This window comes from Rattus norvegicus, chromosome 1, assembly GCF_021556685.1.
Source record: "Rattus norvegicus strain SHRSP/BbbUtx chromosome 1, alternate assembly SHRSP_T2T, whole genome shotgun sequence".
NCBI classification, from domain to species: Eukaryota; Metazoa; Chordata; class Mammalia; order Rodentia; family Muridae; genus Rattus; species Rattus norvegicus.
Genome location: NC_141534.1, coordinates 31,260,001 through 31,276,339, shown reverse-complemented (window position 1 = coordinate 31,276,339; position 16,339 = coordinate 31,260,001).

The window sequence follows — 16,339 nt, the reverse complement described above, 5'->3', positions numbered from 1 at the left end:
TGCCTCCCTGCCTATAAACCCCCACATGGCACATAGACCTGTCCTTGGCGAGGGTCATGACCTGTGCTGTGTGTACTTGCATGATGGAGGGACTTGGGCAGAACTGCCACTTGGAATTGCTCCATCTGGGGGAGACCCATCTGCAGGAGAGGTAGGCTGCAATAATTCCTCTGGTCAAACTTCCGACCTGTATCCGGAGTCACACGCAGAGAGGCAGATGACCAGTGTTGGGGTGACAGCATGTGTGTTTGAGAGAAGCTTCAGCTTGTGAGTAAACAGTGTACCTCTCTCCCTGATAAAAAGAGCCAGGTGGAATACCACTGCTACCACCATAGCACTTAAAGGATTCTGGTCAAGCAGAGATGGGCTTTTCAGATTAACAAAGGACATTCAGGTGTGATTGGTTTCTGCTCTTTTGTGATCAGGCAACTGATTCACTGTTAACTTTCTCTTGATTTCTCTTCACCTCTTCCCCCCACCCCCCCCACCCCCCACACCCCAGCTTTCCTGGTTTAGACACTTCCCAAGACAGCACAGCAGGGCAGCTGCTTCTCAATTGCTACCTGACGGTGCAGTGAGCCCTCATTTAGCATTTGAATGGCCCCTCCCACGAACCTGCTGACTTTGCAGATTCTTCTCAGGTCCGGAAAAGTTGGTGGGCCAAACTATGCTTCTAATTCAAACTTTATTGTGTAATTACAGTGTGAAACGTATTATTTTTCTCTTTATTTTCCCTCTCTCAGTTAACGGTATTTTATTGCTCAAATAAATTATACATCCTGTGATTCATGCCTTGCAGCCTACACACCAATTAAACAGAAGCTGACATAGTCCAAACACAGTCACATGTAACTGTTTATTTCCTCTGAGCTAATAGCACTGCCATTTAGCTACATGGTGGTTGTAAGCACTGGGGGAGTTCATCTCACTCAGAGGTAATATCTGGCTTTCTACAGGGCTATCTGCAAAACACGTCCTCGTGCCTCTAGGCCCACTCAGGACAACAACTACCCAGGAGCCTGCCCCACCCCCTCAGAAGAGACGAAGCTTCTCTCTTCCACTCCCTCAGTCATAGATCCCCAAGGAAATGGTCACTTTGCCTCTGGCCCTGGCTACCTGACTATTCTAGTTTTCTTTCTGTTATAGTGATGAAGCACTCCATCATTGAGGGAAGCCAAGGCAAGGACTCAGTATAGTAACAGAGAGGCAGGAACTGAAGTAGAGGCCACAGAGGAAGGGACACACACTGTGCCTTGCTTAGACTGCTTTTTTATACAACTCAGAACACCTTCTCAAGGGTGTCAGCATGCTGGGTTCTCCCACATCGAACATTAATGTCCCAGAGACTTGCATACAAGCCAATCTGACAGAGGCAATTCCTCGATTAAGGGTCCCTCTTCCAAGGTGATTCTAGTTAATGTCTTATTGACAAACTCATCAGCACAGTAGCCACATACACATATACTCTCAGAGAGCCAATGCCATTGCCAGAACTTGCAGAGGAAGGAAATACTCGGCAGCCTGTCAGAGACCGTTTCCAGGACACCTGGCAAGGCATATGTAGCCACACTCTGGTAAAAGATGTCCTAAGTTCTGAAGACTCCTGGAGGTACAGAGGATGTAGGATGAGAACCCCTTAGAGGTCATTGCAGGATCCAGAAAATAATAAAGAAGGTCATGGAGACTGGAAAATCAGTCTTAGGGACAGTGTTGGAGAAAGTATGGGGAATGAGGAGGAAGTCCTAAACCCCTGACAATTAATGAGCAGTAGAGAAGTCACAGAGGGCAGGGAAGTCCTGGAACAGATTTATATCCACTTCGGGGACAATGAAATGAGTCTGCGAACTCTGCTCTGTCCACAGGCCATCATCAATTGTATCCTACCAGCCACAATTGTTGCTGTGGATGAGAATTATACAGGTAGATGTCTGTTTTCCTCAAGTCAATTCTCTTGATTGAAAATAGCCGTTCACTTCACAATCAAGAGCCCCCAGAGACTCCAGCCCTCCATCGGAAGAGGATTCAGCTAAATTTGGTCCACGCACCCTCAGAAAGGTCTTTCCAGTAAGAACTAGAAAAGTTGCTTAGGATTCTAGGAGAAGATTTTTAACAGGCTACCAACAAACACCTTTAAGGAATCATTCAGGGAGGACTTTGCATATATAAGGTCAGCCACATCTGGGACAATGGCCAGAATGCCACCAGATGCCATCACCCACTGCCACAGACATGCCACCGTCTTTATATAGCAGGAGACATGCGCATGTGTGCTCTCCAAACATGCTCTTCCTGCCCTTCTGTTGACAAATCCTGATCATTCCTGCCTTAGTGTAACCCAAATGAATCCTCCAAGGTTTCTCTGGGCAGACCTTTGGTCTTAGTTTGGCTCTGTGCCCCACTGATGGGATGTTTCTCAAGAGATTCCTTGGAGATGCTGCCCATCAACCTGGGACCTCAGTACTGAGCAGCCTCAGGCCCCTCCCTCACCTTCACTGCTATGTTGAATTGGGCACAAAGGTTTACCCCTTAGGAAGGAAGGGGGAGTCACAAGCACTCCCCCAGCTCCCACAGTGAACTCCGAAACCCAATTACAGTTAATGATTCATCTCAGACCCTTTGACAAAAATGAAACGCATACCACATTGACTTCTTCCAACCCATTCGTTTCAGCCTACTGTAGTTACTGGCATCAAGTGCCTATTTAAAAAAAAAGAAAAGAAACAAGGCTGAGTTTTATTAATAAGTGCACGTTTTGTGTCAATGTGTAACATAACTTTTCAAGGAAAAGCAAAGTCTTGGAGTAAATACTGTCAAACCTGTTCTGGAGGACTGATGGCCCAAGCAGACACTCTGTGGAGATGGTAGTCATCTGCACATTGACTGTTCCTTCTGCTGAGAGCCAGGAACACAGACAGTTCCAGCCTTGGACAGACCTCCTCTTACTTTTCACTACTCATTGTGTTCCCACACCAGCCCCGAGGGGTCACTTCCGTTCATTTCTATTGAGATTTGGCCTCATGTGCCATCTCCTGAAACCACCCACCTCTTCCCTGCATAATGGAAGCCTGTGTCCAAAGCCACGTCACCTGCAAGACATGAGTCCTACCACCCAGATGCTGGGCTCGGTCATGTTACCTCCTTTAGCCAATAGCATATGAGCAAGTTATACATGACCCACAGAAGACAGCAGTTCTGAGAGCTGTGAACTTTCTCCATGTCTGGAATTGAGAAAATCTCAGTACAAAGGGAGCTACTCCGTCACAGAAGCTAGGACATTAGCCCGAGCAGCCCCAGCTAGCCATGGCTGACATGGGTCATAGGATAAGAGTTTTGCTGTGTGAAGTTTCAAGCTTTGGGCATATTTGCTGTGTAGCAAACTGACAGATACAGCCCTTGTAGCTTGGGCAGGGCAGGGCTGAGGACCCACCTGAGTCACTCAGAACTGAGATACAAGCTCAAATTGCCAGTAACATGTAGATGTGAGCCTTGGAGCTTCCCCACTCAAGGGCTCTGTGTTCCTACTGCCCTCCACCCCAGCTTTTTGCCACTATCTGTCTAGTCGGCTGTTAGATGTCAGCTCCCATATACCCCTGCTCTCCAGAGCAGTTCCCACAGCCTACTAACTAGAGAGGGACAAGTCATCTTTGGATAGCCCTGCCCCTGCCATCCATAGTCCAGCTCCTCTAGGGAGCTATAAATCACAGCTCTGGGACTCCTTGCAGGCCCCTCTGAAGTTGCTGGTGTATGTCCCAGCCCCCAGCTCTCAGCCCCACAACTGTGAGAGGTTTCTGTGTGATCTCATACCATGCCATGTGGGCTGCAGTAGGCATCTGGGCCAGTTCTGCCACCACTGTGGGCTCTTCCCCACGAGAGCATGAGCAGGGCCCTCCCTGCCCTTTTTCAGTCCCTCTAGAGGACCTTGGAGGATCCCTGAATTGAGATCACACAGATGTCTCTGGATTGAAACATCGAGAGCGGAATCTCACTTTCCAGCTAATCCGGGGTGGGCAGATGAAAACCCCATAAGAGAGTTCGGGTACTCCCCGAGGACCACGGAGAAGCCACCCTGCAGCCATCAGATCCAGTCACCAACTGGGACCAAGAGGCTGCAGCAGACTCTGGTCTTCTGTGGAGGGAGACAGAACAATTCAGAATGGGTGAAGTCTGAGTCAGCTCAGAATGGAGAGAGCAAGGCCAGGTGAGGAGGCTCAGAGGGTAGTTCCTGATGATAAACCCAGAAGAGACAAAGGTTCGCCCCGCCCTTGAGGGCCACAGACTCCCTTCTGAGTGCAGGGGATGGGTGGAACCATGAGAAAGTTGGCACTGTCTAATCTGCAGCTCGGGCCAGTGCTCTCCTTCCCAGATTGACCCCTTCTCGGGCTCCCTCAGGCACGCTTATCTCAGGAGGTTCCTGGATCTGTAGATAGAATAGAGTGCAAACACCGACACTGGCAAGGTGGTTAGGCCTGAATCCAAACAGATTCAGCTAGAGACAGTCCTTTGTGGTGCCTGGACCCCTGGCTGGAAGCCACTCCATCTGTAAATGGAGTTGGGAAAATATTTTACCCCAAGAAAATCTCATAGCTCAGGGAGCCTGAGGGAGGGCACCTGGACAGGTACAGGATGCAGCAAGTATCACTCTGCAGCAGCCCACAGGCAGGGAGATAAAGGCTGAAAGGTAAGCAGCATCAGGGAAGCATACCACTCATTGAAAGGGGCGGGTCTGTAAAGACTTCAGGGATATGGGGGAGGGAAAAGGGGGACCAGGAAGACACAGGAACTATGAGCACCACGGGGACCAAGGGTTCAGGGTGAAGTTCAGGATGCTTGCAGTTGATGTGACTGAAACAGTAGGCACATTGATTGTACCGTTGATTCAAAGTGTAGCCTTTGCAATGCTGAGTAACTTCTGACTAACCCGGCTCCACATTGGAGCATTGATACAATGTCTGCTCTACCATGACAAGTTAGCAATGGAGGAACCACAGTGGAAACGTGCAGCTCTCCACACTCTCTTTTCTTATTTGGAAACAATGTCTCACTGTGTGGCCCAGGCCAGCCTTGAACTCACAACGCTTCTACTTGGGCTCAGGATTCCTGGAATTACAAGCCTGTGCCACCATTCCCTCTGTACCCTCTTCTCAGACTTTCCTCAAACAATGAAGTTTTCTAAAACAAAGTTCTCTAAGGTAAAAGGAGAAGAGAGCAGAGATGATGACATCGCGTGAGAGAGATGGCATCATGAAAGAGAGAGTTGTCAATTCACCTTCCTGCCTGCCTCATAACCATGGTTTACTGTGCTCTAGATTCTTTACCGATCTTAGACTCATGATAAAATCTTTTTGCTGCGTGAACATGTAATAAGCTGAAGGAGATAGGACAAAAGTGTCCCAGATCTGCTCCTCTGAGGGGACTTCTGTGAGCAGCACAAGTCACAGCCATGTCTCCAGCACCCAGCACACAGGACAGTGGATGCAACAAGGAAGCACTCCGCTAACATTCTGGAGCCTTCACTAGTCTGGTAGGGTGTCGAGCAGGCTAGAAGAGTCCACACCTGACAAGAGGCACCTAAGCCCACTCCTGGGCCTGTACTGGATCTGGGGTCTGTGGGTGCCAAGAATTCCCCAGACAACTCTACTTCTGAGTCTATGCAGCAGGGCCTCAGCTCGGGCCCGGATCTCTAGGAGGGAGGTGGTGCCTATTGCCACTAGGCCAGGGCCTCTGGAATGTCCTAGATGGCTACTGTAGATAGATGTCTCATTCCCCCAGCTGCCTAGCAAGTCAGGCGCCTGCTCTGGAGGGCAGACAGGTGTCATCTGGCAGCCGCTGACTCATAACCTGCAGCAGGGGCTGTGGCAATAGAGGTTTCCAAATAGCACAGGAAAAGGTGGACAAAGGTGACTGCCCTGACATTCCTGGCCTTTTAGCCATAGTTGCTTAGCTGCTGGAGGCTACCTAAGGCCAGGGAGAAAGCGCAGGTGTCCAGGGGGATGGCGTCTCCCTGTCATCTCAGCACTCTCTCCCAAAGCACTGCAGTTCAAACAGGTCTGGGGAGGGATGGCTTGGAAACAAGGTCTACAGTAGATGTGGGCTATGTATTACAAATGTGTGCAGTATGTACCATACACATACCTGTGTGAGCCTCTGTAAGCTTAGAGTATCTACTCTCTCTACCCAAGCTCTCCCTTCATAAGCTCAATGTTAAGGTGGCCTAGGTGGCATCCCAGGTTCTTTACAGGCCGAGACTGTGCAGCCTCCTATGTGGCAGAATAATTCTCTGTAGCCAAGTTTTAGGGCTGTGCACACTGGGATTAACAGCACAATGCCCACCCAGCCACTTGTGCAGAGTGCACTACAGTACACGCTCACATATGGGCAGCATCCTGCAAGTCATGGACAGGCATAGAATATATGGCTATGGAGGGGACACACCGGCTTCTCCAAACAGACAGGTCTGGTAAAGAAAACAAAGGATCATAAAGGAATAGAGGGAGAGAAGGTGAGGGAAGGCGGGGAGAAGAGGAAGTGAGAGAAAGAAGGACAGAAAACAGTGAGGCCTGGCTCAGGACACTGATTGCCCCTTCTCTTGAGGTGATGGGTGACAAGACCAAAGCTGTGCTCCGATGTGCACACAGGCACAGTCCTTTATCACCAGCCACTGCTGCAGAGGCCTGAAAGTAGGCAGGAAGCTGAAGGGGTGCAAGGGGTGATAGTCTGAGAAAGCTCGGCTTGTGGAGGGAGCACGTGGCCCTGGGGAGCCAAGGTGAAGACGGAAGATGCAGAGTGCCACTCAAGCATCTGTGTCCCCGGGTTTCAGTGGCCTCTGGGAGCCGAGGGAAGGAAGGTAGTGTTTCAGGGATAAACAACCCAGTCCAGAAGCCGAATCTTCTTAGCAAGAGGCAATTGGTTCATTCCGGAGAAATCAGAACACAGAGAAGCAAAGAGCAAAAGCAATGGGGCTCTTTGTGCTGTCCATAGCCCTCCATTCTGCCCAGCTGCCAGGGTCTCAGAGATGGGAGTCCGGAGCCTGCAGGGTTCCAGACGAGGCTGTGCATTGTGCGGCATGGTCCCTGTTGGTGTTCCCATGCAGCAGCTGCATTCATGCCTCACATCCTCTCTGACCACTTAATCTAAAGCCTTAAGTGAAACCTCCAGGAAGCCAGGAGTCAAACACCTGGCCAGCTGAGAAGTCCAAAGTGTGACTCACACGTGAATAACTGGTGCAAGTATACAGACAAGTACACAGACAGGCACATACTTGCTAGCATGCATACACATGTGTATATCTGCACATATTTATAAGCGTACATGTGTTCATACATATACACGTCTAGACACCCACACATACAAAGACAAGAACACATGTCTTCATTTGTATGCAGTCACATGTGAAACCCTGTACACACGAGAGCACATGTACGTGTTCATATGTGTATACGTGTGAATACCTACATACCCATAGAGATGAACACATGTACATCTTTACATGTGCACATACATGTATACATACACATACATATTCAAATAAACACATAAGCACACAAGCACATGTACATTCTCATATGTATGTGCATGTATACATTCATGCTTACCTATGTGTATGTGTTCACATCCATCACTTACACATATAAATACACATATTTGCTCATTTACATACATATATCCTCACTTGTGCACATATTTTCACGTGAGTGCCTATAGGCACACCTGTAGATACACGCTTATGTGCATGCACTTACCTTTGAATATACTTAAATAGTCACAAACTTTTATATTCACACTCACACACAGTTATAGGAACTCATACCAGTACACACAGGCATTCATGTATGCATGCACATATATGCACCACACTGTTCCCACTCATGCACATGAACTCACACGTGCACATTCATTCATTCTCACCATGTAATTGAGCAGACAATGACAATGTTAGTGACGCATAGGTTAAAGCTTTCCTGCATTCAGGTTACCTAAAAAGGAAAAGACTAGTGGTGTCAAATAGTTCAAGAAACTTAGATACCCGAACCCACTTGTAAAGCACACCAACTGTCTGTGATTAATCAGAACTGGACCTGTTTGTCAAAGACCAGACCTGTCAAGCACCATCTTCCAGAAGTTGTGAGGTGATTTATGTGGTGGTAGAAATGCAGGTAACCACACGTGCAGCTCAGCACAGGACAGGTGAAACCATTGCCAGTACCTTTCACCACGCCCCTCCATGCCAGCCCTTCGCTGATGCTGAAATCTGTCTCCAGCTTTGACTTGCGCCACAGTCCAGAGGGATCTAAGAGGTCATCCCAATGCACCCCAGCCCACCCATGGCCTCTCTGGTTTGCCCAAGATCTTTCCATCCCCTCTGAAGACAGCTCTGGCACAGGGAAACAGTGCCTTATGGGTGGCCACACATCTGCTATCTTTCCTTAAAGGGAGAGCAGTAAATACCCAAGGAAGTATACTTCATGCTGCCACACAGATGAAGGTGACCTCAGAGATGAGTCACAGAGAAGGTCTAGTGGAGCAGGAAGTGGCCAAGAGATGTTAGGATCAGGAGGCAGGAGGGAGTAGAGGAGGTGAGGGGTCAGCATGAGCCTGGCAGTGTGTTGCAGGGAATAGGGCGGGTGAGGGAGTACTTGGTAAAAGGGTGTGGTGTCATGGGAATACAGATCTGTTATCTTGAGATCCAGCCCCTGGTGTTCTGAATGTTGACTGTGGCAGGGACTGCTCCTAGACCATCACCCTATCGTGAACGCTGTGTCATAAAGGTTGCCCTTCCTGATGCACCTTTCTGGACCCAGGCTTCCTTTGGCTGGAGAACTCGGCTCTCTTCATTATATCTCTTGCAGAGCCAAGGACCCTCTGCCATCATGAAAGTCTCATGGTACTGAGCACAGAGGCAGACAGCGTGTTGCTCTTCCTTATGCCTACACGGCAGCTAACTACATGTACTGGCTAATTTTATGTCAGCTTGACACAGCTAGAGTTATCTGAAAGCTAGAGCTAATTGAGAAACGACTTTCATAAGATTTGGTTGTAGAGTATTTTCTTAGTGATTGATGGGAGAGGGCCCAGCCCATTGTGGGCGGTGACATCCCTGGACTTACGATCCTGGATTTTATAAGGAAGCAGGCTGAGTAAGCCTTGGGGCAAGTAAGCAGGTTCCTGCCTTGTTTCTCTTCCCATCCTGACTTTCTTCAGTGATAAACAGTGATGCAGACGTGTAAGCCAAATAAACCCATTCTTCCCCAACTTGCTTTTTTCTACTGCTGTGATGAATCACCCATCATGGTGTTTCGTTGCAGCAATAGGAATCCTAAGACATTACTTGCTGCCATCCCATTGCTTACTCTTTGCCTGTGGGAGAAATAAGATCCTGGAGGAGGCACCACCATCAACACTTCGTACATGCATCTCAGGTTAAGAAACGAGTAGACAGTCACTTTGTAAATCAGGGGCTGCCAACTGACCTTCTGCTCTCAGGGCCAGTGGTGGGGAATGCTCTGGGCCTCCAAACCTTCCTCTAGGAAGTAGACACAGCTGCCTTCAGGAGTCACCATGCACACCTTGAACATGTCAGTGATGTGGGTGCACATCCACTGAGTGGTGTTCCTATCACTTCTTAGGGAGAGGGACCTTCATGGGGAACACAGGGGCCAACAGAGAGGAACAGGTTTAAATTCAGGCTCTGCCACAACCTCCATCTCAGGAAAATCAGTTCCTACTCTGGACCTATGAGTTCTCTCCCTAAAATGAAGCTTTGGGGCAGGAAGACTATATGACCGCTTGGGTTCTTATACTCAATAGGCACCTAGTTAGGCATTCCAGTATTAAATGTCACAGTAGGTTAAATGTCACAATAGGTCCAGCTGCAAAGAACAATATGTATTTGTCTCAGCAGTGAGGGAGGCAGAGCCTGGCTCCAGGCCTCTCAGGCTCTGAGTCATACATCACCCTGTTGCCTCTCATCCCAGGTCCAGATGGAGGCTCTGTTTCCAAGCCCACCTTTTGTCAGCTGTGCTTACCTTCTGGCTATGGGCCCTCTAAGCTGTTCACTAGCTTCCTCAGAACCAGCAAAGAAGGGAGGTTCCAAAAGATGCCCTTACATCCCTACAAAATAGGATTACACATATGTAAGTATACTTGCATGTAATCATATGTAAAGCCACATGTAACTGTATGCATGAGCCTTTTGCATTAACCACATATGATAGTAGCATATGTGTGAACCACACAGGTGGATAACAAGCGTACAGCTCCATGCATCTGTATGTTTCAGCACGCATTAGCTACATAGTATAACTGTGCCTGTGAAATGACATGTATGAAATGTAAGTTACATAATGTACTTATACCACAGATATATGTAATCATACGCAATCACCAGTGTGACCATGCACATATGATCATATATGGAACTGTGCACATGTGATAACGTAACACCCCTATCCTAGCTGGATCTCAGTTTCCTATTGATTCAGGGAAGACAGGTTTTTATTTTAGCTCACAATTCCAGGTTACAGTCCACGATAACAGGAAAGTCCAGGCAGAAAACACTTGAAACACCTAGTTACATCACATCCACAGTCTTGAGAAGAGGATGCCTTGCACTCATCACCTTCCATTTTAACAGTTCAGGAACCTCTGACTAGGGAATGGCGTTGCCCATAGTGGGCTTTAGTTGTCTCATATCAGTTAACTTAATTAAGACACAGACACAAGCATATCCACAGGCCAATGTAGACAAACCAATGTAGAAAGTCCCCCACTGAGACTCTCTTTCTAGGTGATTTTAGGTTGTGTCAAGTTGACAATTAAAACATTGATATTGAACCTTCCCTTGCTAAAGCCCAGAGCTACATGGAGAGCCATGTGAAGTTGACCTGTATTGTGGACAAATGTGTTTGGAACCTTACCAGGAGCCAGGAGGTCATCACTTTGGGTTTCTTCTTGGGGAGAACAGGGGAAGCAGTTGGACATGGGTAGGCCAGGCAAACCCAAGGCTAATCAAACAGAGAGAATTCAAGGAGCTGATTCCAGCTTAATGAGGTTTCTCTGTTAATGGAACTACTCCCGTAACCCCCTTACACAGGGAGAGACAGGCTTGTTAAATAGCATCCTACATGTAGCAGAGATAAGGTCTATCTGACCCACGTAGGAAGGGAACCAGACAGAACTGTGGCTTCAGATGATGCCCTGAGCACTTTACCAGTAGGAAGCCATGGCGTCAATCCACTTACACAGAACATGGGTGTCTGTGTATCCACACATGCCTAAGTATTCCTGTATGTGCGTACATCCATATATGTGCATGCATGTAGATGTGTATATGTCTCTGTATGTATGTATTCTAGGGCAGAAAGATGTAATAAAATCTTGGATGGGGAGCCTGTCCTAAGGCAGTGCTGAGTACAAAGGCCAACTCCAGGAATAATATCTGCCCTGACTACTTCCCAGAGTGCCCTTGGGTTGCAAAGGTCAGTGAGCAGCAACTGGTACCCAAATCCTACACTGTAAAACCTTAGGTTCTGCGATCTCTGAAGGAGCAGGAGAGGAGCTGGACAGAAAGGACTTGAGAACTTGATGGATGCTAGAGAGGTTTTGAAGATGTTTTCTAGAAGATGGAATTGCTTTACCAATGGCATGGCATGGATTCCTGAGGCTTATTTAAGGATGCCCTCTGGCCTGAGTCTCACATTGATACACAACACTGAAACTTCCGAAACTAAACAGCACAGAACAGCCATGGTCAGCGCCCAGCTCCAGATGCTATAAGTAGGGTCTCTACACACCAGGGTTGGATGAGGTGGAAAAAGCTCCTTTCGTGAACAGTTTCTGTAAAGCACAAAGTGAGAGCTAAGGAAACATACATTAGAGTCCATGTGGATAAGAAAGGGTATACTTAATAGAAAACTGGTGAATATGGAAGGCAGAAGGTGCCAGGTAAAGAAAGACACCATGAGAAAATTTATTAATAACTAAAGTGAATGGAGCTACCCTCTGTCTGGGAAATCTCTGACCACTGTATTTGTCTTTTCAAGGGACGCTGAGATGGGAAATGTACACACCCCTGCTAAATATTCATCTTCCGTGCTTCTGGTATAGGGTCAGAGCTGAGCACGCCCAGGAGGCTCTTCCTAGTAGCATCAACTGCAGGGAGGCTTGCAGTCTTCAGGTAGAGCCTCCCAGGGGATGGGAGGAGATGGCACAAGATACTGGAACATCTGCACAGCAGGATATGCGGCCACCATATCATGCTAATTAACCGTGCATTTCGGGACTCTGGAAAACATTCCAAGTTCACACCGTGGTCTTCACATGCCACCTAGAGTGTGCTCCGGGTGCCCCTAGAAGAAACAGCCTATGGTCTCCATGCTCCTGAGTGCACACTGAGCAAGTGTGAGTGCATCACTTCTGCTGACATGAGCGTTGCTCCCATAGGTGATGAAATACCAGGGCACCTTCCTAATTTCTGCAGAGCAGGGTGGAAGACAGGCGTCTGGGATGCCACATGCCAGAGCCCTAGAATGTCCCAAAAGTTCACAATATCTCCATTTGACTTTCTAAACGGCTTTCCTTCCATTGAGAAATCGTTTTAAGAAAAAGATTCTCGGAGAAGAGGAGCACATCTCCAATATCACTTAAAGAGAACATAGCTCAAAGAGAAAAAAATAAACCCTTTCAGGTCAGAGTCCATGAATCACTGCCTCCCATAGCCACACAGGTACACACAGGGTTTTCCCAGCTCTGTGCCCATGTCTCTAATCCCTTTCCTGTCATAAAAGCAGAGTCTCTGATAAATCTAAGAATCTGCACAGTGGCTTCCACACTATGACACGAGTCAATTCGATTGCGGTTTTGACTGCAGACAATGAAGATGTTCCTTGGTTCACTAGAATTTGATTGGTTTTTGATTGCTGTAGTTGTAGTTTTTGAGTTAAGATTGTAGAATGATTTGAAGATTTGGGTTGGTTAAAAGTCCTCGTCTCCTTCCATTTGGACACCAGCGTATGTTCTTCATTATTTTGGTAAGTTTTAAAACTAAAGTGGGATTTTCAGTCCTAGAAAAGCATCTGTAGGTTGAACACACAGCTCACTGATACAGAAACTTGCTTCTTGTGAGTGAGGCCCTACAGTCTAGTCCCAGCACTAAAAGAATATCTTTAAAAGATTATTCAAGGGGCTGGAGAGATGGCTCAGCAGTTAAGAGCACTGACTGCTCTTCCAAAGGTCCTGAGTTCAAATCCCAGCAACCACATGGTGGCTCACAACCATCTGTAATGGGATTTGATGCCCTCTTCCGGTGTGTCTGAAGACAGCTCAGTGTACTCACATACATAAAATAAATAAATAAATCTCTAAAAAAAAGATTATTCAAGCCAGAAATGTAATGCCTAACTGAGTGCAGGACCACTCCAAGATTAAGGCCACTCTGGTCTACATACCAAGTTCTAGACTAGCCAGGACTACTTAGTAAGACTCCCCAAAGACAAAAACAAATGTTTTAAATATTATAATTCACACCCTTATAAACTGAACACTGCTTCTCACTTTGGTGAAATGTATGTGAACAGACTCAAGTTTTGGTGGCACATGTGTGGCCACACAGTGTAAAATACTGTCAGACATCTCTGTGGTGACATGAGGCCCCTTAGAACTCTACCAGCACTGTCAAGTCATTTTGTCAGGAAGCAAGTAGTAGTCAAGGCTAACCTGAATGGATTCCAAGAGTGTCCAACTCATTGTATTGGCTTTGGCAATATGTAGGGGATTGTCTTTCCCAGCCACTGACTTCACTCCCAGAATGCTTTGCTGATGTGAGCCCCAGCATATAGACATTCTCAAAGACATGGAGGCCCTTCTGAAGCAGGACTTCATGTAGGACAGACAGCTTCTGCTGTTTAGCCAATCACAGGGACTTTTAAAGCAGCCATTTCTAAAGAAAGCTGGTTTTCCAATTCTCCACCATTGAGTGCTACATTGTCTTTCTGGAGCTTGATGTGAATAAATAGGGATTCATTTAAAGTCTTTTATGTGTTCACTTCCTCAATCCATGGGAATCCAAATGTTCTATTCTCAAATCACAGAAATCACTCCTTCCCTCCCCATGTTCTTGGTACTGCTAAAAGACAGAGGAACACAGACCTAATCAAACCCAAGACCAACCTATTATTGTACAAGTGCCCTGTAGCACATGACGCCCTGTCTGCACTGAATTAAACAACTCCTTTTCCTCTTGTCCACACAGATGAGATGCTGCCACTCCTGGGACTGCCAGGTGTCTTTGTGGGCCACATTCAGTCAGTCACCCTTGCCTCCTCCTGAAGTCCAAATGGCTATGCTACCCACTGGCTGTCCATGTCAATCAGGAGGTGGGACGGTTTCTGAGTAACACATACCCAGCCACCAAACTGCTGTAAGAATAGACTAATACAGTCATTCACATATGCCCAGAGCCTGGTGTGTCTAAGTGTGTGCACTGAAGCGCTGACAGGCCAGGCCGGGGCCCCAGTCCTCACTGCCTTTGCATGGCCTTGCCTCTGACCATTCAGGAAGACTGATGGAAGCTCCCAGCCAATGATCCCTCTATCTCTGAGGGTGACAACACTCCCCTCTCAGCCTCTCCAAAGGTCAAAGCCTGATAACCAGGGACCCCAGGAGGCTTATCTGCATCCTTCCTCCCCCCACCGTTCCTGAAAAGGGACAGATGTAGAGGGGCCTCTGAAGAGAGCAGATAGGTAGGTGAAGACAGGTTCAGAGGGCCCTGCAACAGGACTCAGTCCACAGCTCCATGGAATCCTCACTTTCAGAATGGCAAGGTCCTACATTCTGTGCAAACAGAGCCACGTGCATCATGACCACACACCTATATCAGTCTCAGGCCGAGCAGCTGACAGAACACAGCACAGTGTTTTTCCAGGAAATGACAGGAAAACTCCCTACAGTGAAGAAGGACACTAAAGGTGATGCTTTCTAACCTTCAGTTTTCTTCCCTTCTGGCCCCCAGGGACATGTGCCCCTTACTTACACACACACACACACACACACACACACACACACACACACACTGCAGCCTGAAGAGGGCCTGGAACATGGGCACCCACTGAGGGGTAACCGCATGCCACTGACTTTCCTAGTTGGGAGATAGCTGAGTGACAGCATAGACATCTGGGCCTTGTGTGTGCCAGGCCTGGTGACGAATCCCTTGGCAGCCCTCCTGACCAGCCTCTTTGTGTGATCTTTTCTGCAGTGAAATGAGCAGGCCTGAGTGTGGCCACTGGGGAGCAGTGTGCCCAAGCTGCCCAGTCAGACCACCTACTTTGAGTGATGTAAGAAGAGAGAATCTTCACTCTACCCTCAATCCCTTTATCCCCCTTGGCCCTCAGCTAACTCCCTGGAACTGCAGTATCAGAGCCCCTCAGGTGGAGTGTCTTGATGAGCAATTACTACCTCCAAGTGGGTAGTCTGAAACCAGGGCTATGCCAGGGCTACTCTTCATGCAGTTGGCCTCACCTCTTTCCCTGCTCCCAGGAAGCCTCAGTGCTGCTGGGTTCCAGACATGTCACCGTACGTTCTACAGTGTCCTCCCTGGGAGGCTGTGTCCAAATTGCCCTCTGGCTAAGACCTTGATCACATGGGACCAGGGACTTAACCTAACATGATGTCATCTTAGCCTTAGCCTAACACGATGTCATCCTTAGCCCGTGCAAGGACTCTGTTTCCAGACAATGTCCCACAGAGCTTACAGTGGAGATTCAGCCACGGGACAGAGATTCTACTCAAGCCAACTGAAGCTCCAGCAGACTGACCCTGGCTCTTGGACAAACCTCTGACACTCCAACCTCTGGCCACTCTTGGGTCCTGGAGCATGGATCTTTCTGCCTTATTGTTAGAGTCACCTTCTCCTCCTTTGGAGGCCTCGGCAGGCCTGGAGTACATATGGGTATACAGAGTTGGGTCTTCATACTGAGAGGGACTAGATACATGCTGTCACCACCTTAGTGCCTCCCGAGATGGAGGTGTGACTCTGGGAATCCTCTAGGTCCCATGCCTCTCTCCAGGCCCGTCTGGGGTATGCAAGCACCCCTTCCCTGCATGATGTGGGGCTTCTTTCTGCAGCTGTGTGGTGCCTTTGCTGCAAGGTGTCCGTTGAGTATGTTGACCTCCACAGGCCTGAGGAGTCAGTCAGCTTCCTCAGGAAAGAAGAGGAACTTCTAACGTCCTTTGTTCCCAGTCTGTTGAGCACACAGGGTGTGAATCTGAGGCTAAGCCTGGGCCTAAGCAGGGGCTCACCTTCAAATCAGCAGGAATCCAGGGTTGTGACAGCCACTGCACAAGCGCT